Source organism: Saimiri boliviensis, chromosome 6 (genome assembly GCF_048565385.1).
Source record: "Saimiri boliviensis isolate mSaiBol1 chromosome 6, mSaiBol1.pri, whole genome shotgun sequence".
Taxonomy (NCBI): domain Eukaryota; kingdom Metazoa; phylum Chordata; class Mammalia; order Primates; family Cebidae; genus Saimiri; species Saimiri boliviensis.
Window position 1 is genome coordinate 71,056,069 of NC_133454.1, and position 26,613 is coordinate 71,082,681.

A 26,613-nucleotide genomic window follows, 5' to 3' on the forward strand; every position below is an offset into this window, starting at 1 on the left:
TACTCCATGCTGTCCAGGCTGGTCTTGAACTCCTGACTTTATGATCCACCCACCTTGGCCTCCCAAAGTGCTAGGATTACAGGAGTGGGCCACTGTGCCTGGCCTCTGAATTCTTACAATGTGTGTCAGGTGGGATTGGTATTCAGGGCTAGAAAGAAGCTTATGATCCTTTTTTCAGAGAACATTGCTTTCTGCCCCAAACACTGCTGGCCAGGGAGACTTCCTGAGGAGCTGCTGTGTGGGCTCAGCTTTCATGTCAGGTAAAGTAGGGCAAGGGCTGTTCCAGACACAGTCTTGATGGAGTGAGCTGCTCTCTTTGCCTCATTGTCTCTTGACAGCATTGCTTCTTTCTGTATAACTGCTCTGTGATCTTCTCTGCTTAGCCACAGTTTCTGTTTCCTCATCATTTTCATGTAAACACAGCCATAGTTGCCATGGCGCATCTTAACCACCATGTCCAGCTTTTGGCCCATCACTAACTACAGATTTTCTCAACAGTTCCCCATTTTGTAATTCCTAAATGGCTCAGTCTGATTTGCTCAACTTATTTCAGTTCTCTTGTTTTTTAAAATCTGAGATAATCTATCACAATTTCTTCTCAGGATACTAAGCAGCCCGTGGACAGGTTCCTCTTGGATAAGTTCTCATTCATTCATTCCTCAATTTTTCACTGAGTTCAATTGTTCATTGAGTTTCTGCTTAAAGTTCACTATATGAAATACAATAGTATACAAGAGACATATGGCCCGGGTTGGAGATAGATAAGTTAACAGACAGTTAAAAGACCAAGTTATAAGTGAGGAAATGAGCAAGGTACACCCAATTGGAGATGTCCAATAGGCTATGGGATATGTCTGTGCTTAGATTCAGGCTTAGATTTGGGATCCACAACTTATAGGTAACAACTGAGGCTACGTTAGGGTGGAGACTAGATCACCCAGGGACAGAGCTGAAGGCAGAACACTAGGGAACACTAGCAGTTAAAGGACATGCACGGGAGAAGAAGCCTAAAAGGGGAACTGAGAGGGAGAAAGGGCACTGGGAGAGCTCAGTGTGGAAACAAGACATGAGTCTGAAGGAGGGAGTTATTAACCGTGTCAAATGCTTACCAAAATGGTAGGGATTAAAAGGATTGCATTGAGCTGGGCGTGGTGGCTCATGCCTGTAATCCCAGCACTTTGGGAAGGCAAGGCAGGTAGATCACCTGAGGTCAGGAGTTCAAGATCAGCCTAGCCAACATGGTGAAATCCCATCTCTCCTAAAAAATACAAATATTAGCTGGGTGTGGTGGTGGGCACCTATAATTTCAGCTGCTCAGGAGATTGAGGAAGGAGAATTGCTTGAATCCAGGAGGCAGAGGTTGCAGTGAGCCAAGAGCATACCACTGCACTCCGGCCTGGGCAACAAAGTAAGACTCCCATCTCTCTCTTTCTCTCTCTCTCTCTCTCTCTCTCTCTCTCTCTCACACACACACACACACACACACACACACACACAAACACACACACACACACGGAATGCATTGAATTTGGTCTTCATCAGCTAGAGCAGTGACAGGAACCCAGAGTTCAGTAATTTAAGGAGTAAAGAGTGAGAACTGAAGATATAAGGCGAAGACAACTGGCCAATTAACTACGTGGAAATGGAGAGGTGGAAGGGGTTGAGGATGGTCATGTAGGGTCTGCTCCATCTAGAGTGTTGTCAGGCAGGAATGCCTGACCGGAGGAATTGAAGGCTGAAATCTGCAGGAGGGGATATGGAATGGGAATTCTTCAAAGGCCTTTTCATCCCTGGTTCCCAGCACCCTGCTTGGCTAAAACTAGAATGGACAGGTCCTTAGCAAATATTTATTGACTGGAAACTGAATGCCTGAATGAAAAGATGGATGGGTGGATGGAATTTAATTTTTTTCTTTTTCTTTTTTTTTAAGACGGGGTTTCACCATGTTGGTCAGGCTGGTCTTGAACTCTCAACCTCAGGTGATCTGCCCGCCTTGGCCTCCAAAATGCTTGGATTACAGGCATGAGCCACTACGCCTGGCCGAAATTGAATTAAATATTGTTCTGCTCTATAGTCCCTTTCATTGAGCTACAGAATATTGTTTGTGGAAGGCGTCTACTTTTCCTTGCACCACTGCAATGCCTATTGTCTGTTATCAAATGATCATTGTAGATAAGCTAACGGGGAAATCCAGCTCCCTTCAAAGGTCCAGTGATCAGAAATGAGGGCAGAGAAGTGATGAGCCCAGGTCCTAAACAGGCTTGAGAGCTGCAAAGAGCACTGTTGCTGGAGATCCCAGAGGGAGGCTTCACACATTCCTGTACATACAACCTTGACACACAGTACTTTGGTAAACACTTCATATGTTGGGGGTTGACTAATTTGAAGTATCTTACCTTTCAGTATTTTCTTCCAAAGACAGAATCAGATAGTGGGCTTCCCCAGCTAACTCCCCTCATTTCCCCTTGCTGTATGATGCCTCCACCACTCCTCTGCTCTCCTCGTACCTGCTCTATTTCAGGCCCTCCTACATTAGTCTTTTCTTTTAAGTTTTTTTTTCTGCTAATAAAGGAAATGCCTGCTCGTCCTCATCTTTTCTAGCCTCATCTCTCCTCCCATCTGCCCTCTACGGCCCCGGTTCATCTTTTTACACCAGTTCTAGGATGATGTTTCTTTTTTTCTTTTTATTTTATTTTATATTATTTTTTGACACAGAGTCTTGCTCTGTCACCAGGCTGGAGTGCAGTGGCACGATCTTGGCTCACTGCAACCTTCGCCTCCTGGGTTCAACTGATTCTCCTGCCTCAGTCTTCCGAGTAAATGGGTCTAATTTTTTGTATTTTTAGTAGAGACAGGGTTTTGCCATGTTGGCCAGGCTGGTCTCAAACTCCTGGCCTCAGGTGATCCACCCGCCTCGGCCTCCCAAAGTGTTAGGATTACAGGCATGAGCCACTGCACCTTGCCTGCTGGTGTACACCACCACGCCCAGCTAATTTTTGCATTTTTAGTAGAGATGGGGTTTCACCATATTGGCCAGGATGGTCCCAATCTCTTGACCTTGTGTTCCCTTGCCTTGGCCTCCCAAAATGCTGGGATTACAGGCATGAGCCACAACTCCCAGCCAGGATGATGTTTCTGAAACACAGAACTGATGATTACTCCCTGCTTAAAACCCTTTGGTGGTTCCCTGTTGATTTTAGGATCTTCTCAATTTCTTTTTTTTTTTTTTTTTTTTTTTTTTTTTGAGTCAGAATCTCTGTCACCCAGGCTGGACTAAAGTGGCACTATCTCAGCTCACTGCAACCTCTACCTCCCAGGCTCAAGCAATTCTCCTCCCTCGGCCTCCCAAGTAGCTGGAACTATAGGCATGCACCACCACACCCAGCTAATTTTTTTGTATTTTTAGTAGAGACAGGGTTTCATCATGTCGGTCAGACTGGTCTCAAACTCCTGACCTCAAATGATCTACTTACTTCAGCCTCCCAAAGTGCTGGAATTACAGGTGTGAGTCACCGTGCCTGGCAAGTCTCAATTTCTTAGTAGAGAAGACAGGAGTGTTCAAGGTTCTTCAGGATCTGGGCCTTCTTCCGTCTCCCTCTTCAGCAATGTCAAACTGCAGTAGCACCAGCATCATCCTACAGCACATGCTCTCACAGCCACATGCCTTCGCTTGCTGCTTCTGCTGCAGCCTGAAATATTGTCCTTGACTCCACTCCATTCCTTTGTATCTGGAAGCTTTAGAGCAACCTTCCTGGCATTTGTCTCACAGCCTTCTGCTGATTATACACAGTCCAGACAGTGCTGCTGCTTCTCATCTGGCTGGGCGAGATTCTGTTTCAGCTTCTCACTTTCACAAAATATCCACTCCCATCAGGCATTTGGGGATCTGGGTAGTATACTAAAGATGTGAGGAGTGTAGGGGGAAGGGGTACACCACCCAGGTCACATAATTTACACCTAAGATTTCCCACTTGAGGTCTCTCCTCTCCAAAATTCCCTTGTTTCAGCCAGCTTCTCAGCCCAAGGTATTTTAGTCTTCCCCCTTCCCCTTGTTAGGAACATGTGCATACAAGTATGTGTGCGTGCACATGTGTTTGTACATGTGTGTGCACGTGTGAGTGTGTGTGTGCATGTCCATGTGTGTGCACGTCCATGTGTGTGCAGGTGCACGTGTGTGTGCATGTGTGCGTATGTGTGTATATGTGTGTCTCATACAACCCAATCCCACCCTTTCTCTACCCAAGTACCAGGTGGCCATAGGGCAGTTTATCATAGATTATCCTAATTTCTTCTCAGGATACTTTGGCACCAGTTGCTAAAAGAATTAAAGAGGCATCCATACCTTACATATCTCTCTCACTGAGTTTGCTGTGAGCTCCTGAAGACCAGGCTTATGTCTAATTCATCACTGGTCCCTGCTCCAGCTGAAGCCTGGCACAGACACGGCCAGAAGGGGCTGGAAGTGTAGGATACCAGGGCAGTGAGGGATGCCTTCATTTTTTCATCCTGGAAGGTTGGGTTTCTGATGAACTGCCCCCACCCCTCATTGTTCTCAGAGCTAATTCATACCCAGAAATATCCTCTGCCTCTGTCAATACATCTCGGCCTTTGAGAAGCACATTAAGGAAGACAAAGTGACCATCCATCTGCTGGGCACTTTCTTTTTCTTTCTTTCTTTCTTTTTTTTTTTTTTTTTTTTAAGATGGAATCTTGCTCTTTAGCCCAGGCTGGAGTGAAGTGGCGTGATCTCGGCCCACTGCAACCTCTGCCCCCTAGGTTCAAACAATTCTCCTGCTTCAGCCTCTTGAATATCTGAGATTACAGGCGCCACCACGCCTGGCTAATTTTTTGTATTTTTAGTAGAGACAGGGTTTTGCCATGTTGGCCAGGCTGGTCTCAAACTCCTGACCTCAGGTGATCCAACCGCCTCCGCCTCCCAAAGTGTTAGGATTACAAACATAAGCCACCACACCCTGCCCGCTGGTCACTTTCACGAGGCATTTCCTCCTCCAGGAAGCTGGTCTGTAGAGGTCCCTAGAAACCACATTTCCCACAGATCACCTGTCTAAGTGCAGGTGCCAAGTCTGCCCCCATCCTTACTGCCTCTCGCTGAGGACAGGACTGGCCCTCTCTCAGCCTCCCCGCTGGTCCCAGTTCCACTTCTTTCAATCTGTCTTCTGCACTCATCACTAGGTAGATGGTTCTGGGCTGGGCATGGTGGCTCATGCCTGTAATTCTAGCACTTTGGGAGGCCAAGGTGGGGGGATCACTTGAGGTCAGAGTTCAAGACTAGCCTGACCACCATGGCGGAACTCCATCTCTACTAAAAATATAAAAATTAGCCTGGCATGGTGGTGCATGCCTGTAATCCCAGCTACTTGGGAGGCGGAGGCAGGAGAACTGCTTGAACCTGGGAGTCAGACATTGCAGTGAGCCAAGATTGCGCCACTACACTCCAGGCTGGGCGACAAAGCAAGACTCCATCTCAAAAAAAAAGAAAAAAAAAAAAGATGGTTCTAAATGCTAAACTGACCTTTATCACGCCCCACCCCAGGTGAAACTCCTTCCATGGCCCCCCTACTGCTTTATTTTAATAACTTTATTGATAAACAATTTATACAACATAAAATTTACCCATTTTAAATATATAGTCAGGTGCATTTTAGTAAATTTATACTTGTGTACCCATCACCCAAATCCAATCTTAGAACACTTCCATCATCCCCAAAGTTTCCTTGTGCCTCATTCCCCACTTATGTAGTCAATCCTTACTCTCACCCCTTAGCCCCAAGCAACCACTGACCTGCTGTCTCTATATTTTCGTCTGCTCTAAAAATTTCATGCAACTCGCTGGGCATGGTGGCTCATACCTGTAATCCCAGTGCTTTGGGAGGTCAAAGTGGAAGGATAGCTATGTTTCCCAGACTGGTCTTAGACTCCAGGAGTTCAAGATCAGTCTGGGTAACACAGACCCTCTCTCTACAAAAATTTTTTAAAAATTAAGCCAGGCTCATGCCTGTAATCCCAGCACTTCTGGGAGGCTGAGGCAGGAGGGTAGCCTGAACTCAGGAGTTTGTGACCAGCCTGGACAGCATGGCAAGACCCCATCTCTACAGAAAAAAATAAATTAGCTGGGCATGGTAGTACATACCTGTGGTCTGTTATACTCAGGAGGCTGAGGTGGGAGGATCACTTGAACCTGGGAGGTCGAGGCTGCAGTGAGCTGTGATTGTGCCACTGCATTCTAGCCAGGGCAACCAAGCAAGACCCTGCAACAATAACAACAACAAAATTAAAAAATAAAAACAGAAACTTCATGCAGATAGAACCATATAACATGTAGTTTTTGTGTATGACTTGTTTTGAGCTGAATTTTGTCCCTCTCAAATTCATATGTCAAAGTCCTAACCTTCAGTACCCCAGAATATGACTGTATTTGGAGACAGTCTTTAAAATGGTACTTAAGTTAAAAATAGGGCATTCGAGTGGGTCTTAATCTAACAACAGGTGTCCTTATAAGAAGAGATGAGGACTCGTAAATGTGCAGAGGCAAGACCATGTGAAGACATGGAGAGAAGATGGCCAGCTGCAAGCCAAAAAGAAAGGCTTCGGAAGACATCAACTCTGACAACACCTTGATTTCTAGCCTTCAGAACTGTGAGAAAATAAATTTGAATTTGTTTTGTTTTGTTTTGTTTGTTTTAAACGGTGTCTCACTCTGTCACCCAGGCTGGAGTACAGTGGTATGATCTAGGCTTACTATCAACTTCTGCCTCCTGGGCTCAAGTGATTCTCCTGCTGCAGCCTTTCAAGTAACTGGGATTATAGGCATGTGCCACCACACCCAGCTAATTTTAGCCCAGGGTGGAGTGAAGTGGCACAATCTCAGTTCACTGCAACCTCCGCCCTCTAGATTCAGGCAATTCTCCTGCTTCAGCCTCCTGAGTAGTTGGGATTACAGGGGCCTGCCACCATGCCTGGCGAAGTTTTTGTATTTTTAACAGAGACAGGGTATTGCCATGTTGGTCAAGCTGGTCTGGAACTCCTGACCTCAGGTGATCCACCTGCTTTGGCCTCCCAAAGTATTAGGATTACAGGTGTGAGCCACTGTGCCTGGCTCTGATTACCTTTTATTGCTGAGTAGTATTTTATTGTATCAGTGTACCATATTTTGTTCATTTATTCATCAGACAATAGATGTTGGGTAAGTTCGAGTTTTGGTACTAAAACATTTGCATATGAGTCTTGGTGTGAATGTGTTTTTATTACCTAGTGGCACATCTCAGTTTGAGATCAAGTTTGAGGCTGGGTGCTGTGGCTGATACCTGTAATCCTAACAGTTTGAAAGACTGAGGTGGCAGGATCATTGGAGCCCAGGAGTTTGAAACTAGCCTGGGCAACATAGTCATGCCCCAACTCTACAAAAAAAAAATAAAGAAATGAGTCAGGCATGGTAGCATGCACCTGTGGTCCCAGCTACAGGGGAGGCTGAGGTGGGAGGTTGGCTTAAGCCCAGGAATTTGAGGCTTCTGTGAGCCGTGACCACACCACTGAACTCCAGCCTGAGTGACAGAGCAAGACCCTGTTCCAAAGAAAGAGATCAAGTTTGAGCTTCTTATCCCTTCAGTCTCACTTCTCACCCCTTGCTGCTTCTTACCTATGCTCCAGCAACACAGACTGCTGGTAAGTCCAGGCACACACCATGTTATTTCCCACAAGTCTTTGCATATGCTGTGCTCTCTTCAGATGTACCCTCCTCAGTGTCCTCAGCCATAAAGAAGGCAGGTGTCTTCTCTTCCAGGCTAGTTTAGAGCTCCTTCTCTTTGTTCTCATAACCGTCAGGTTCTATCATGCTAGATTACAGTGTCAAGTTGATTTTTTTTTAACTAGGTGAGTTTCTTAAGAAAAGGAATATTGTGTTATTTATTTCTGTATTCTCAGTGTCCAGGACCTATGTAGTAATTGGTGTTCAATAAATGTTTGCTTAAAAAGGGAATACATAAATGAATGAGTGATTCAGTCATTTGAAAAGTCTTTAATGAGTGCCTACCATGTGCCACAAAAGAATTAAAAGTCCTATTATAAGTCCTTAAGGAATTATAGTTGGAGAAACAAGACCTACTCAGGAAAACGGATTATAGAGCAATGCAATAAAGAAGCAAGTTGCTGAAGAGCAATACACACACAGATCTCTGTTCAGATTCTGGCTGTGTGATCATCTGCAAGCTCCCTAAGCTCTGGCTTCAGTTTCCTCATCTGGAAAATGGAGATAATTACCAGACGTGTTGCGTTTGACATACTACTGGAATACAGTGCTAATAATTAAACAATGCCGCTTCTCTGGGCAGTGTTTTATAGAAGTTCACAAAGCTGATTCACATTTTTTATCTCATGTGATCAACCCTGTGAAATAGGGCTTATAGCTTAGCAGTTATGGCAGACTGTAAAAATGATCACAAATGATCCCCTTCCTTCTACCCACACCTTTTGAAAGTGCCCTTGCCAATGACTCTGGTTTGGCTTTGTGATTTGCTGTGACTTGAAACATGCTTGAGCATGGAGGCTTGTCTTCTCTTATTAAACTGAGAATCTTGAGCCCCCCAAGTCAATCAGCCTAAACTAGCCTGCTGGAGGATAAGAGGCTATATGGAAGAACGTCAAGGTGCTCCAACCAACTGCCAATCACCAAATATGTGATTGAGCCAACTCACCAGCTGTCCACAAACATGTGGGAACCCAGCATAGATCAGCTGAATTCAGCCAAGACCAGAATTGTACTGTAGATTTGTGAACTAAACAAAATGATCGTTGTTTTAAGCCACTGTGTTTCAGGGTGGGTCATTTTATAGCAAAAGCTCACTGAGACAGAGATCCAGAGCAATAAAGCTTTGGCGCTAAGAAGGCTGAGTTGGAATGACAGCTCTGCCACTTTCTAGCTATATGACCTTTGGCAAGCCACTCCATTTCTCCGAGTTTCAGTGTCCTCATTTGAACAATGGGCGTAATGATAGTGCCTATTTCCTGGGGCTGCAAAAATTTAATAAGACGATACATGTCTGACATTAGCTTGTATGAAGCTTGGCTCAGCCTAAAGGGAGCCGTTGTTACCACTGCCCCATTGTTCACATGAGAAAACTAAACTCGTCAGTGTTTGGTCACTTTCTCCAAGGTCGCACAGCCAGAAAATGACTGAACTTGGGACTCACACTCAGACGTCTTAATTCCTACCAAGTATAGGATTCCTAATAGACTAGTGGGGTGACTGGCAGGGGTTGGGGAGGAACATTTGTTGTCCACCTGGTGACAAATTTCTTATGTCCTGATTTCAGTAGGAAGCCAAAATAGGCGGGAAATTAATGAATAATCAAACTGAAGTTCTACGAAGATCAGTCGGTACACAAAGCACAATTCACTGGCAGGCACCTGCAGTTCCAGCCCTTCATTCTCTGAATCCAATGTCTTATCAAGTCAGATTTTCTTTTACCCTTTCTCAAATCCGCCAGTTTCTCTCCTTTTTCTTTTCTTCTTTTTTGATACGGAGTTTTGCTTTTGTTGCCCAGGCTGGAATACAATGGTGTGATTTCAGCTAACTGCAACCTCTTCCATCCGGGTTCAAGCAAGTCTCCTGCCTCAACCTCCCAAGAAGCTGGGACTAGAGGCATGTGTCACCACACCTGGCTAATTTTTTGTATTTTTAGTAGAGATGGTGTTTTACCATGTTAGCCAAGCTGGTCTTGAACTTTTGACCTCAGGTGATTTGCCTGACTTGGCCTCCCAAAGTGCTGGGATTATAGGCGTGAGCCACCACTCCTGGCCTCTCCTTTTTTAATAACAACAACAACAAAAAATCTCAGCCCTTGCCCCTGTTCCTGGAGCTCTGCAATGGCTTCCAACTTTCTTGGTGACTCAACTCCCACTGCGGTCCTCTTTCCTCTTCTCTCATCCTTCTCCAGCCACACTTTCAGCTCTGCGGCAGCACATGCCTGATGCCTACCAGAGGACAGATTCTGCCTGTGGGCTTTACCTTGGAGCCAGCTTCATGGTTTCCAGTTGCTGGGATGTGAGGCCTCCATGTCCCTGACACCCCAACCATCAAATGAGCTATTGGAGATGTTCCCAACAAGGCCTTTCAGAGCAGAGCCTTTGTAAAGATGGCACCTGAATCCTACTGAAGGACTGGCGGGTACATACCGTCAGTAAGCAGCAGATGGCAGAGTAACCTCTTCTTTTCCCAACGCCGTCAGGAGCTACTGGAGTTTCTTCCTCCGTGAAGAACAAAAACAAAGATAGGACTTCAATAAACAATTAGAAAATGCTCTGTGTGACAAACTTTAATTGAATTAATTGCCTGCATTTAAAGAATAAGAGATTTCCTAGCAAAATCATATTTCAGGCTTTAAAAAAATCCAAATGTCTTGTGCTCTATCATGGTCCATATCATTCCTGTGTTCTCCCAACACTTAGGCCAAGTTCTTCTGCCATTGATCAAGGTGGTTGTACTATTATTTTTCTTAAAACACTTTTTTTTTTTTTTTTTGAGACAAAGTCTCACTCTGCCACCCAGGCTGGAATGCAGTGGCACCATCACAGCTCACTGCAACCTCTACCTTCCGGGTTCAAGCTATCTTCCCACCTGAGCCTCCTGAGTAGCTGGGACTACAGGCATGTGCCACCATACCAGCTAAGGTTCATATTTTTTGTAGAGACAGGGGTCTCCCTATGTTGCCCAGGCTGGTCTTGAACTCCTGGGCTCAAGTGATCCACCCACCTCGGCTTCCCAAAGTGCTGAGATTACTGGTGTGAACCACTATACCCGGCCTAAACCTTTTTTTAAATGTGTGAAATATTTATTGATCATGTCTTTAAGAAAAGTAAGAAAATAAGGCTGGGTGTGGTGGCTCATGCCTGTAATCCCAGCACTTTGGGAGGCTGAGGTGAGTGAATCACTTGAGGCCAGGAGTTTGAGACCAGCTTGGTCAACATAGCGAAACCCTGCCTCTACTAAAAATACAAAAATTAACTCGGCGTGGTAGCACATGCACAGTTACTTGGGAGGCTGAGGCACGAGAATTGCAGCATGGGCAATAAAGTGAGACCCCATCTCAAAAAAAGAAGGGGGCTGGGCGTGGTGGCTCACGCCTGTAATCCAAGCACTTTGGAGGCCAAGGCGGGCAGATTACCTGAGGTCGGGAATTCAAGACCAGCCTGACCAACATGGTGAAACCCCATCTTAAAAAAAAAAAGAAGGGAATAAATTATAAGTGAATAAAATATAATTGAATAAGTGAAAAAGTAACACCCTCCAGAGGTTGTAGGCATTTGAGATTGTCCCCTCAAATCCAACCCCTCTCCCCTCTAGCCTCCCATCTCCAACTCCTGGTTTTTTAATGAGATAGGTCAGACCTAGAGACACAGAATAAATTGTCCAAGGCCACAAAGGTAGGAAGTGGCAAAGCCAGGAGCATAAATCATGTCTTTGGACTCTGTCTCCCCTGCTTCTTCCATATATCCTATGGCCACAGAGCTTAACAAACAGTTGTTGAATTGATGATGGGAAGCCTAGTGTAGAGGGAAGAACATTAAGTTGGCATAAGGAGTTCTAGATTCTAGTCTTAGCTGTATCACTGACTGGCTGTGTGACCTTAAGCAAGTCACTTTTCTTCTCTCGATCTCATTCTCTGCATCAATGTATAAGGAAGGTTAAATTCAACACTGAAGGTTAACTGGGAAGTGTGTCACATTAGCCAATTATAGCTAATGCTTTTGTCCTGGTACTAAGAACTTGGCCCCAAAGAAAGCAGTAAAGGCCTCATGGTTATAAAGAACAGAAGTCGGCCGGGCGCGGTGGCTCAAGCTTGTAATCTCAGCACTTTGGGAGGCCGAGGCAGGTGGATCACGAGGTCAAGAGATCAAGACCATCCTGGTCAACATGGTGAAACCCCGTCTCTACTAAAAATACAAAAAATTAGCTGGGCATGGTGGCACGTGCCTGTAATCCCAGCTACTCAGGAGGCTGAGGCAGGAGAATTGCCTGAACCCAGGAGGCGGAGGTTGCGGTGAGCCGAGATCGCGCCATTGCACTCCAGCCTGGGTAACAAGAGCGAAACTCCGTCTCAAAAAAAAAAAAAAAAAAAGAACAGAAGTCAATATTGTCTTATTTGAATAAGAAACAAATTTGTTAAGATAATTTTCTATAACTCATGGAGTCACCAGAAAGCCTGAAGAATTAGGGTCAACAAATGGGCAGAAAATGAAACAGTTGTTGCCACAAAAAATTACAAAAATTAGCTATGTGACCTTACACAAGTCACTTTCCTTCTCTGGATTTCATTGTCTACATCGATGTATAAGGAGGGTTAAATATGCCCACACAGAACCTTGTATATGAATGTTTATAGCCGCATTGTTTGTAATAGTCAAGACATAGAAACAACCCAAATGTCTGTCAACAGATGAATGAATAAACAAACTATAGTACACAGTGGAATATGATTCAGCCATAAAAAGGAATGAAGTACTGATACAAGCTACAACATAGATGGACCTTGAAAACATTACGTTAAGTAGAATAAGACAGTCACAAATGACTACAGGCTATATTATTCCATTCATGTGAAAGTCCAGAATAGGGAAATTTATAGACAGAAAGGAGATCAGTGGTTGTTCAGGGCTGGGGGAGGGGTGGGTGTGGGGTCTGGGTAGGATGCGATAGTTAAAGGGTATGGATTTTTTTTTTTTTTTTGAGATGATAAAAATTTCTAAAACTGGGTATGGTTATAGTCTTAAATATTTGTAAATATACTAAAAATTATGGAATTATACACTTTAAAAGGGCAAATTGTAAGGCATTTAATCGTAAAAACTGCAATTATTTTTGCACCAACTTAATATTTCTTTCTTTTTTTTTTTTTTTTTTTTTTTTTTTTGAGACGGAGTTTCGCTCTTATTATCAAGGCTGGAGTGCAATGGCGCGATCTCAGCTCACTGCAACCTCCGCCTCCTGGGTTCAGGCAATTCTCCTGCCTCAGCCTCCTGAGTAGCTGGGATTACAGGCACGCGCCACCATACCCAGCTAATGTTTTGTATTTTTAGTAGAGACGGGGTTTCACCATGTTGACCAGGATGGTTTCGAGCTCTTGACCTCGTGATCCACTCGCCTCGGCCTCTCAAAGTGCTGGGATTACAGGCTTGAGCTACCGCGCCCGGCAAACCAACTTAATATTTCAATAAAGCTGTTTAAAAAATGACAGAAACTAAAGGGGCCAAGACAGCTACTACCTTAGCCCAAATTTGCTATGGAACCAATTCAGTAAAGACACCACTGCCACCTCTATTCCTGCCCTGAACCCTGGACCCAGAGGCCACTCATTGCTCTGCTGGCACTGCTGCCCTACACCTAGATGTTACTGCCACCGCCTCCACCTCTGCCAAAATGAACACTGTTGCTGCTTCTTTGTGGCACTTGTTTCTTAATCAAAGTTCTAAGAGGATATACCTAATTGATTGAGCCTATATCATATGTGCATGCCCTAGCTGCTGAGGGCGTGCTGGAAAGCAAATATCTGGACTGTTTCACTTCCATAATAGGAGACAAGATCTGCTTCTCTCCACGGCTCAGATGGTCGAGAGTTCTCCTAATATAAGGAAGGAGTTGGATTCAGATGTTGGGCAACCAAAACAAGAAAACCAATCAACCAAGCAACAGACAAAAATGTAAAAATCCGACATCTATACTTACATACATAACCCAGATAAAATGCAAAGGCTGGAAGCAGTGGTTCATGCCTGCAATCCCAGCACTCTGGGAGGCCAAGGTGGGTGAATCATTTGAGCTCAGGAGTTTAAGACTAGCCTGGGCAACATAGCAAAATCCCACCTCTACAAAATATACAAAGAGTTGTAAGAAATTGTACATAAGGTTGATTTATCACTGACCTCTATTGAAGTAAAAAGAGGAAAGGCTGGAAGTGGCAGACAGAATCCCTAGCTTGCTTGCTGTCATTCATTGTAAGTAGCACACTGCAACAACAATCATGCGATGACCAATACAGTCACTAGGTTGTAGCTTTTTAAAAGAAATAAAATGAAAGCAGTATTGTCCTAGTTTTAAACAAACAAACAAAAATTGGAATTCAGAGGTGGATGGCCTGGAGGTACAGAGACAGTGAAGAAAAGATGGGATAACCATTAGTGTTATCATTTTGGGCTGACCTCTTCTTCAAGTTTGGTGAATTCCTCATCTTTTAAAATAGTTTTATTTTTTTTTACTTTATTTTTAGAGATGGAGTTTTACTCTGTCTCTCAGACTGGAGTGCAGTGGCACGATTATAGCTCATGGCAGCCTCAACCTCCCAGGCTCAAATGATTCCCTTGCCTCAGCTTCCTGAGTAGCTGACTACAGGCGTGAGCCATCCAGAATTTCTCATCACAGGATGAGATGGTTGTAGTATAATTTAATACCCTGGTCTTGTAAACTAGAAATGGAGAATCCCTCCCCAGTACAACTCAGGGAAAAAGCATTCCTGCTTCACCGTCAACACCCAAAGCTGAAATTCTAAGTAAACGACTACCTGAATTCTTCTTAGCACATACTTTAACTAGTGTGCCAGTATTAATCGACCAGCACAATCAACTAGCACTAATGCATTAGTGCTAGTTGATTAATAACCAAGCTAGTGGATTAAAAACCAAGCCAGTTTCCTATCATAGAAACTGAAAATGCCAGACTCAATTCTCCAGAGCCCCCTGCAATCAAGGCATGGCATACGGCCTAAGTGCTGCAAATCAGACCACCTGCCTTAGATAGAGTTTGAACTGGAAGCTAGTGAGGCAAAGGAGCAAGCCATGCAGAATCAGTGTGAGCCATGACCAGCACAGAGCCCAGGGCCTGGCCTTTGCCATCTGGATTGTGCCTGTGGTGGTAACACTTCCCCAGAGCAGCAGCTGGCATGTATTCATAGAACCAGTTCTATATAGCGAATTTCAGAGCTGCTATTGCAGTGAAAGATCCCAGCCTTGTTCTCTGGCCCTCCAGGAGATTCTGTGAGCTACCTAATAACCTTTCAATAACTCATTTTCTGCTTCAGTTGGCCGGAATCTGTTTCTGTTGCTTGCAGGAAGGCATCCTGCTTGATAATGAGGAAAAGGAGCACGAGCTATCAATAGCCTAGGTGGCCTAGGATGGAGACTACATCAGGGCATTTAATAACTAAACGCCTGAAAGTCAAAGATTAATAAAGGATTTTTTTTTTTTTTTTGAGATGGAGTCTCGCTCTTTTTGCCCAAAATGGAGTGCAGTGGTGTGATCTTGGCTCACTGCAACATCTACCTCTCAGATTCAAGCAATTGTTGTGCCTCAGCTCCCGAGTAGCTGGGATTACAGGTGTGCACCACCACACCTGGCTGATTTTTGAATTTGAGTATAGACAGGGTTTCATCATGTTGGCCAGGCTGATCTTGAACTCCTGACCTCAGGTGATCCATTCACCTCGGCCTCCCAAAGTGCTGGGATTACAGGCGTGGGCCCGGCCATGCACAGTCAATAGGATTGTAAAAGCAGCAAGAGAAAACATGACAACAGATGTGTTATCTCATGATGACACAGTGTGTTATCCCATGCAATATGCCTTCAGCTGTGGAGCCAAGGGACTTACATTTATGTCTTAGTTCTTCACCTATGTCTTAGTCTGCTTGGGCTGCTGTAAGAAAATACCATAGACTGGGTGGCTTAAACAATAAATATTTATTTTTCATAATTCTGGAGGCCCAGAGATCCCAGATCCACTTTTTGTGTGTGTGTGAGTTCTTACTCTGTCACCCAGGCTGGAGTGCAGTGGCGTAATCTTGGCTTACTGCAACCTCTGTCTCCCTGGTTAGAGTGATTTTCATGCCTCAGCCTCCCAAGTAGCTAGGATTACAGGCACGTGCCACCACGTCTGGCTAATTTTTGTATTTTTAGTAGAGATGGGGTTCCACCATGTTAGCCAGCCTGGTCTCGAACTGAAGACAGGTATTCAAACAAAAGGTTGTCCGATCTTTAAATGTGTCAAGCTGACAAATATGCAGGAAAGTCTGGGGAACAGTTCCAGGGAAAGAAAACTGGATCAGAATGAAAAAACACATTATACTCCCAGGTGGGGCAGGAGGAAAAAGTGAAATGAGTTTGTAGACTGAATTATCATGTAGAAACCATGCTGATTTCCTTATCTAGGGGTTATGCAGTTGTTACCTGGGAGAGTGTCTGTACTTTGGGTAAAATATACTGAAGTATTTTTTGGGACATTGTAAATCCGGTACAGCAATAACTGCTGCGGAATCTAAGAGAAGAAACAGGTTATACTTTGTACTGCTATTGGAAGTTTCCTAGAAGTATGACATTATTGGAAAGTAAATTACTTTTTAAAACAACCATATCAATACCATGCCAGGAAAGCAGATACCTCATCAAAATCTATTACAGAGGCTATAGTTCAGCCAAAGTTGTGAAACCCTTTGTCTCAATGTCAACAGAGTCCACTTAGCAGATATTATTATATTTATTAGTATTAGAGGCTACCGTGTGGATATATTAGTGTAAGGGCTTGGTATGGATACTATATTGGTGTTAGGACACGGTGTGATTACTATATTAGAGGCCACTGTGAGAATATACAGTAACAGCCACTGTGTCTTGGACATTGACAGTATCAGGGTGTAGTGTGTAGTCAAAACAGTGAGATTTGAGGGTTTCATTTTTCTAGAAAAATTTCTTCCTCTGCTGAGTACTCTTTAAAGACTCTCTCCTCTGCACTCAGGGTGATGGACAGGAAGATTTTTACTCACCGATAAACGACACCAAGTTGACACGACCTTCATGATGCCCTGAGGAAGATAAAGCTCCTTGCTGGTTCTGGCACCTCAGAGGGAAGTCGGTCAGGAGTGGGTACGTGCGCCCTCTGGTGGCGCCAGGGCTCAGCACAGACGCTGTTGCTCACAGTTTCTCGGCGGACACGCGCCTCCTCCTAGTTGTCCTGAAATACTTACAAAATTCAATATTCAGTTTATTCAATGTCATAATTTTGGAAATTCAAACGGAAACGAAGCCCATTATAACCATGTCCTTCCCAATAATGGTAAAGGAAGAATTATTTGGAAGCCATGTAGAATGAAATGAATGTACACACAAATTAAAACACAGAAACCTACTCAAAATAGTCCAGAGACTACAAATGAAAACGCAAAACTATAAAAAATCAAAAAGAAAATCTATGTGACATTGGGTTTGGTGTTGAGTTTTAACACACAACATCAAACGCCAATTCATGAAAATATTCATAACACAGACTTTATAAAACTCAATTTTCTACTGTGAAAAATCCTAAAGAACAAAAAGACAAGACAAACTGTGAGAAGATATTTACAAAATACATATGTGATTTTATATTGAAAATACACAAATAACTCTTCAGAGGAACACTAAAAATTTTAAACTGGTGGGGCACAGTGGCTCACATCTGTAGTCCCAGCACTTTGGGAGGCCAAGGCAGGCAGATCACGAGGTCAGGAGTTCAAAACCAGCCTGGGCAACATGGCGAAATCCCGTCTCTACTAAAATACAAAAAATTAGCCAGGTGTGGTGGCACACAACTATAATCCTAGCTACTCGGGAGGCTGAGGTGGGAGAATTGCTTGAACCAAAGAGGCAGAGATTGTAGTGAGCCAAAATTGTGCCACTGCACTCCAGCCTGGGCAACAGAGCGAGACTCCATCTCCAAAAAAAACCCCACTAAAACTGAAAACCCAATTAAAACTGGGTATGCCGGGCATGGTGGCACATGCCTGTAATCCCAGCACTTTGGGAGACAGGCGGGTGGATCACCTGACGTCAGGAGTTTGAGACCAGTGTAGCCAAAATGGTGAAACCCCCTCTCTACTAAAAATACAAAAATAAGCTGGGCATGATGGCAGATGCCTGTAATCCCAGCTGCTCAGGAGGCTGAGGCAGGAGAGTCACTTGAACCTGGGAGGCAGAGGTTGCAGCGAGCTAAGATCACACCATTGCATTCCAGCCTGGGCAAGCAAGACACCATCTCAAAAAAAAAAAAAAAAAAAAAAAGATGTTAATAATAAATCTGTTATATGTTGATATGTTAATAAGAGGGGAAACTCGGTTGGGTCTACATGGGAAATCTGCATTTTCTTCCCCATTTCTGTATGAATCTAAAACTAATTTAAAATAAAACCTTATTTTAAAAATTGTTATTTCCTTCAAGTATGTGCTTAATTATTTGTACTAATAAGTAGTAATTGACACTAACTATTCCTACTTTTTAAAATAAGAGTATTCATGATGCTGCAAAGTAAATTATGCAAACTAATATAGAATTTCAAGGAAATGACTCTTTTACATGTTTTATGTTAAAATAACACATACATGCAAATGTATTTATCATCTTTAGTCTTGTGGTGTGGTTCACTCTCTAGGAAAGCTGGTCACCTTAGAACTAGGAGGAAAAAAATCAGATTTTGGAGACTATTTCAATTTACAGCTGGATGTTTTTCAAAAGTATGACTTTGTAAAAAAAAAAAAAAAAAAAAAAAACAAAGTTCAAACAGCAAATCGATTGTGACTGGATCACTTATTCTAATGAATGCTTGTCTTTGTTTCCCAGCATTCCTTTTAACTACAATACAACAGAAGCAAATATTTGCCACTGGAAAAAATATTCAAAGACAGGAAGAAAGTAAATCGAACTTGTGACCACAATCATTCAATGTTTTATCTGAATATTCTTTTAAAAGTGACCTGTGAGTCTCTTCTGATAAAGTGTTTTCAAACTTGATATCTTTGATGGGTTTCACCAGCATCAAAATCCTAAATCAAGTATTTTTGGTTTAAAATTAACTTTGGGATTTTTCAGCTGGGTCCCTCAGGGAGTCTAAAAAATGTGCCTCTGATCTTGTAGAGATATTAAATGATTAGATTTATTTGGCAGGTTGTATGGGCGGACATTGTCAAATGTGGTGATACTGTGTGGGAGGGCATTGTCAGACGAGGTGACAGTAGATCTCATCTCAGTTATATTTATGGGTATATTGTTGATATACATGTTTCAAAAATTATATACATTTATACAATTTTAATGTTATGATTTGTAATTTTGATTGTTATGCTAAATATTTGCTAAAGTTATATGTGTATAAACATGTTATTAATGGCTTGGCATGGTCACTCATGCCTATAATCCCAGCACTTTGGGAGACTGAGGCAGTGGATTAACTGAGGCCAAGAAGCTCAAGACCCACCTGACCAATATGGTGAAACCACGTCTCTACTAAAAATACAAAAATTAGCCAGATGTGCTGACACATGCCTGTAGTCCCAGCTACTTGGAAGGCTGAGGCAGGAGAATTGCTTGAATCAGGGAGGCGGAGGTTGCAGTGAGTGGAGATGGTGCCACTGTACTCCAGCCTGGTGACAGAGTGAGACTCCATCTCAAAAAAAAAAAAAAGTTATTAATGCATTCTGAAGATTTTATAAAATTTATAAGTCTGATGTTCAGGCCAGGTGAAGTGGTTCATGCCTGTAATCTCAGCACTTTGGGAAGTTGAGGTGGGCGGATCACGAGGTCAGGAGTTCGAGACAAGCCTGGCCAACATGCTGAAACCCTGTCTCTACTAAAAATACAAAAATTAGCCAGGGAAGGTGGTGCATGCCGTAATCTCAGCTACTCAGGAGGCTGAAGCAGGAGAATTGTTTGAACCCAGGAAGAGGAGGTTCTGGTGAGCCAAGATCACTCCACTGCACTCCAGCCTGGGCAATAGAGTGAGTCTCCATATCAAAAACAAAAAATGGGCTGGTGGTCCTGATGTGATGCTGTCAGTCATGATTCCAGTTACTGTCTTAAAATGCTGCACATAAAAATAAGAAATTAAATTTTCTTGTGAATTGGGAACTTTCATCAATTTTCATTATAACTTCTGTTTCCATCATCCACCGTTACCATTTTGAATTCTACTCTAAAAATATTTGTAATCAGCAATAGTCCAAATTTTCTTTCTCTTTTTTTTTTTGAGACAGAGCGAGACTCTGTCACCTAGGCTGGACAGCTACTCTACTGCAACCTCTGCCTCCTGGGTTCAAGCGATTCTTCTGCCTCAGCCTCCAAAGTAGCTGGGACTACAGGGGCCTGCCACCACGCCCAGCTAATTGGTGGCAGTGTAGACGGGGTTTCACCATGCTGGCCAGGCTGGTCTTGAGCTCCTGACCTCATGATCCACCAGCCTCAGCCTCCCAAAGTGCTGGGATTACAGCCATGAGCCACCGAGCCCTGCTCCCAAATTTGCCTTTTATGGAAAAAACTCTAAGCAGCCCTCTTGAACACAGGTTTCTGATAACTCACATCAATGAACTACCCAGGCTTCACCACTATGTGACACAGGCATGTGAGAAACTTGCACTTATACCCCCTCAATACATTACAAATAAATATTTTTTTCAAAAATCAATGGGCTGGGTGCAGTGTCTGACGCCTGTAATCCCAGCACTTTGGGAGGCCAAGGCAAGCGAATCACTTGTGGTCAAGAGTTCGAGACCAGCCTGGCTGACACAGTAAAACCCGTGTCTACTAAACATAGAAAAATTAGCCATGTGTGGTGGTTCATGTCTGTAATCCCAGCTACTTAGGAAGCTGAGTCATGACAATAACTTGAATCTGGGAGGTGGATATTGCAGTGAGCCAAAATCGTGCCACCACTCTCCAGCCTGGGTGACAGAGTGAGATGCAGTCTCAAAAATAAAAATAAAAATCAATGAACTAAAAACCAATTTCTAGAACTCTAATAAGGAAGCCTAAGGGTTCAAAAAACTGATAAGCAAGAACAAGCAAAACAAAAAATCTATTAAGATAATGTTTTTATGACTTGCATTTAAAACATTTTTGATTTATTATTATTATTATTTTGAGACAGTCTCACTCTGTTGCCCAGGATTGGGTGCGGTGGTGCAGTCTCGGCTCCCTGCATTCTCCTGCCTCAACCTCCTGAGTAGCTGGGACTGCAGGCACACGCCACTACACCCAGCTAATTTTTGTATTTTTAGTAGAGATGGGCTTTCACCACGTTGGTCAGGTTGGTCACAAACTTCTGATTTCAGGTGATCCCAGCCTCTTCTTCCCCTCCCCGATCCGCCTCCATCCCCATGCCTGGGACTCCCAGAGTACTGGGACTACAAGTGTGAGCCCTGCACCCGGTGCCCGGCCCTTTACTTGTTTTGTTTTCTAGATTTAAGAAACGTATTTCTTAGAAGTCATCTATAATTTACACTGATTTGGTAAACCACAATTTTGTGAACAAAGGTGGGTGGAAGCACCATGTGGGTATGCCCTCCTGTGATATTGTGCGTAACATCCAGGAGAAGAGATGAGGATACTACATCCAATATCGCAGGGAGTGTACACCCCTCTGTGATATTGTTCATAATATTTAGGGGGGATGAAATAATATTACCCTGAATATCACAAAGGGTGTACACCCCCTGTGATATTGTTAGTAATATCAAAGGGTGGAGAAAGATGACATTACTCCCAATATTGCAGCAGGTGTACACAGCTCTGTGACATTTTTTGTAATATCCAGGGATGGAGAGAATATTACAACCAATATCCCAGAGGGTTTACCTCCTGGGATTCAAGTTATTCTCCTGCCTCAGCCTCCTGAGTAGCTGGGATTACAGGCGCCCATCACCACACCCGGCTAATTTTTGTATTTTTGGTAGAGACAGGGCTTCACCATGTTGGCCAGGCTGGTCTCAAATTCCTGACCTCAGGTGATCTACTTGCCTCGGCCTCTGAAAGTGTTGGGATTACAGGCATGAGCCACCATGCCTGGCCACTTCAGTTGTTTTTTTTTTTTTTTAATCTTCTATCTCTCTTTAGCCATACTTCAGTTTTTTTTAAGTTGAATTTTGAAAATGCATTCAAGCTACTCTGTGGACTGGAGGAAGCAACTCCTCAGTCACAGAACCCAGTGGAAAAGCTGCTGGAAGAGTAGAGGCACCTCCTGCTTTTTCATTTTCTACTCCGCATGCTGTGTGCTTTTTGATGGCTGTTTCTTCCAGGCAGATTAACTAAGCTGTTGGGAGAAGCATAATAGATAGAAGGGGCATCATAAGTAAGGGGTCCCAAATAACTCAAAAACAAAAATCGAGACTTGAAAATCTTTTCCAGCCCACCTCCTCTCTGAAGTCATTCTAGCCATAGGAATGGATGGATGAAGGTCAGAGCAGGTGAGTCACTTGCTCCCTTAACCACTGAGAATATTTTTCCCACTCTGTGCATTCAGCCTCCCCCCACTTCCCAGACATGGAGGCTTAGCTTAGGATAGACATCATGCATCCTTTCCCAGAGACTCAATCTTCTTTTCTTTCACCTCTTTTACGTCACCTATGTCCTTCTGGATCTTTAGGACAGGAACTGAGGCCCTGGGGCTCAATGACAAGGAAGGAGCTGCTAAGAGAGGTCCCTGTCTACTGGGCAGAAGGGATCCTTCAGTCCAGAGTGTGGCTGAGCACTTGGAAGCTGGGAAGTCAGCCAGTATTTCATCTTTTGTTTTTTCCTCCTGGGGCTTCCTGTCCCAGAGGTAGATGGCGAGGGGTCATGGGGACTTCCTGGTCTCTGCAAATAAACCTTTCCGTTGTCGTTGGCCAGGCAGTACTTCCAGGCCAGACAGACCAGGTTGATGGGCAGTAACCAAAACAGCAATGCTGCCTTCAAAGGAAGCTTATTCCCAGTCCCATCAAAGGTGCCTGTGGGCTGGGAATGGTGGCTCACACCTATAATCCCAGCACTTTGGGAGGCTGAGGCAGGAGGATCAGTTGAGCCCAGAAGGTCCAGGTTGCAGTGAGCCCTGATTGCTGTACCTGACAGAGCAAAACCCTGTCAGAAATAAATAAATAAATATCCCTGCAAGAGGAGGCTATACACTGCTGAGGTGGAAAACTAATCATGTTAGCAGCCAGAACTTGACCACTCATTGTTGTGGGGTGAGTGGGAACTAGGTAGGGGAGAAGCATCAGAGGTTATAAAGGCTGGTAGGGCCTGGGAAGTCAGCTAGTTTGTTTCCTGATGATTCCTCACACCCAGACAGTTCCTGACACATAATAGGGACTCGATAAACATTTACTTAATAAATGAGTGGATCCTGTCTTGCATCTTCATTTAAGTGATCCAGGAAAGCAAGGCCTGAAATGGAAAAGGAAGTTTCCCAAGGACACACAGCAAGTTGGTATCAGAACCCAGACTAGAGCTCAGGGTTCCTGAATCCCTGTTCTTTCTGTTAATATCTGGGTGACAGTTGGTGCACAGGGAAGGGGAGCCATATTCTCCTCCTTCCTTAAGCCAAAGGAAACTGGGGGATTCAAGAAAACCACTCAGAGAGCCTCAAATGTTACCCTGCAGTTTGGGGATCATAAGATATGGAGTTTGACATATCCTTGAGGAATTTAAAGATGAGAGACTGAATGGAATTTGTAGGACAAGGAGAGAGTAGTCGGGCTGAGAGCAAACTCTTCTCCCACTGGCCATGGGGCAAAATCAGGTTTTTCCTAAGAACTGAGGTTTACCTGGAAGAAGGGAGCTAACCTAGGATCTTCCTAAAAGAGATCCGTCCTCAAAAGAATTGCACTGAGAGCACTGGGACCCCAACAGGGAAGGCAGAGGAGAAGCTTTGCTTCTCAAGAGAAGTGTAGCTGGGGGCTCTAACTACATGTTGGTCAAGACCAGCCTGGCCAACATGGAGAAACTCGTCTCTACTAAAAATACAAAAATTAGCCAGGCATGGTGGTGCACCCCTGTAATTACAGCTACTCGGGAGGCTGAGGCACTAGAATCACTTGAACACGGGAGGCAGAGGTTGCAGTGAGCTGAGATCATGCCACTTCACTCCAGCCTGGGTGAAAGAACAAAACTCTGTCTCAAAAATAAATAAATAAATAAATAAATAAATAAATAAATAAACTACTACCCAAAACACAACTTCTTCATTGTGTCACTGCTATGCAAACAAAGTCTCTGTCTCCTTATACTTTCCAAAGACCACTCTTCCTTGTTGGGACAAGAGAGAAGGAAAACCCAGATTTGCCCCTGTAGTAGGTTGACAAGTAGCCCCTAAAGATGTTAGATCCTAACCTCTAAAACCTGTAAATGTTATTTTACATGGAAACTGTGTCTTTGCAGGTATAATTAAGTTAAGGATCTTGCAGTGGGGAGATTATCCTAGGTGGGCTCTAAATGTAATCACATGCATTACCTGTGACCTTGCCCTGACACCTCAATTCTGGCTGAGTAAAAATTATTTCAGATTTCTGACCAAGGGAACTGTGTGAGAATAAATTTCTGGATTTTTTGTTTGTTTTTAAAGAGATCAGATCTTTTTCTGTCACCCATGCTGGAGTGCAGTGATACGATAATAGCTCACTCCAGCCTCAAACTCCTGGGCTCAAGAGATCCTTCCTCAGCCTCTCAAGTAGTTAGGGTTACAGGGGCACATCACCATGCTCAGGTAATTAAAAAAAAAAAAAAAATTTTTTTTTCTTTTTTGCAGAGACTGTTTTTCTTTTTTTTTTAATTAAAAAAATTTTTTTTTTTTCAGAGCTGAAGATCTCATTATGTTGCCCAGGCTGGTCTCAAACCCCTGGTCTCAAGCAATCTGCCTGCCTCTGCCTCCCAAAGCTCTGGGATTACAAGCGTAAGTCACTGTGGCCCAGCCCATGACTTAACTCCAGTTATAGTCCTTGTGGTTAGGAACAGAGATGGGGCAGATCCTGAGGTGTATGGCAAACACACCTGATAGCAATAACTTAAGCATACACTGAGAATGACCCTGTATGGCAAACACACCTGAATGTGTGTTCTGAGCTAGGGAATTGGGAAGTGGCCAAACCAGACTCCTTTCTTGTCAGTGAGGAACATTTGAGCCTCTGGCACAACCTGGGGAACATTGGTCGTACAGGGGATCAAAGCCTTGGGTTTTGGGTTAAATGAAGGTTTCCAGGTGGAGGTTGTTAGTGGGAGGGTACTAAGTGAACATGCATAGAAACTTCAGGCCTTTTGCAAGCAGTTGCAATTCTTCTGCCCAGCCCACCACCACTGTCCCAGAGGTTCTCTTGTCCAGCCGGCCACCACTGGACTCTCCCCTGCATGTAAGCCCCCAATAAAACCCCATGTCTAATTTGCTGGCTCTAGGTCTCTTTTTCAGCCTCTTGAACCTGGTGCCATCCCCACTGGAATTGATAGGGGTTTGTCACAACATCAGGGAGGCACATTTTATCTTGAGGGTCTGAGTTATCTGCATTGCCTTCGAGCTAGCAAGGGAGGTGGGGGTGCTAGCTCTCAACAGGAGAAGGGCACTACTTCTGAATACTCAGAGGATTTAGAGGAGTCTGAGAGTTCAAAATATATCCACATGTCCCCATCCTAAGTGTCAGAGTTCTACTAACCTTAGCGTATTGGACCTACCATGGGATTTAGTTTTCTCTAGAGCTTGACTGTTGTATTAATTCCTAGCTAGGGTCTTCAGCTTTTTCTGCCTTCTTGCTCTAAGAAATGAAAGCCTCTTTGTAAGCTTTCACATTTGGCTTTCATTGCCTGTTAAATGCCTGCAGCTTTTCATTGTCTTTTTCTAAGATATCCATGAATTTAGCAATAGTCACTCAATTTCCATAATAGAAATAGTTACTGTTTCTCCTATACCACCCAAATGCTGAATACATCACACCAGCTAGTGAATTCCCCTCCATGTCTGTACAACCCTAATTCATCTCTGGTAAGAGGTTTTTGGTTTTTTTTTTTTCTTTTGAGACGGAGTCTCGCCCTGCCGCCCAGGCTGGAGTGCAGTGGTGTGATATCAGCTCACGGCAACTTCCACCTCCCTGGTTTAAGAGATTCTCCTGCCTCAGCCCCCTGAATAGTTGGAATTACAGGCATGCACCACCACCATGCCCAGTTAATTTTTGCATTTTTAGTAGAGAAGGGATTTCACCATGTTGGCCAGGCTGGTCTCGAATTCATGACCTCAGGTGAACTATCTACCTAGGCCTCCCAAAGTGCTGGTATTACAGACAAGAGCCATTGCATCTAGCCACTGGTAAAAATTTTAACAATCAGACCTCCACCTTGTGCCAGGTGTTATCGCTCCTTCTATCACCAGTGATGTGGTCCTTATGACCAACAAGGTGGTGAGTGATCCAGGTTTAAAATCCTACCTTACCACCTGTATTTATGGGCCATTCCTAGCACCAATTCCTTAGAATGAAGAAACACTGAACAGAGCGAGAGCTATATATGTCTGACAAAGCTTCAACCAATCCATGGGGACCTCTGGAGCATACATAACCCATCAGTGTTTCCCATGGTGGGTCAAAATGGCCAAACCTTTATACCCATGCTCAGTCACCTCACATGGGCTTCTCCAAGAGGGGCAAGGACTAGGGTAAGGCAGCTCTCTACATAGCTGGGGCAAATCTTAAAGGAGATGACAGCTAGAATTTGTCTGGCAACACCCCCATCAATTGGGGCAGCTAGTCCTCCTTGAAGAGGGATACAGTGCAGCATGTTCGTGTCTACCACAGATAACATG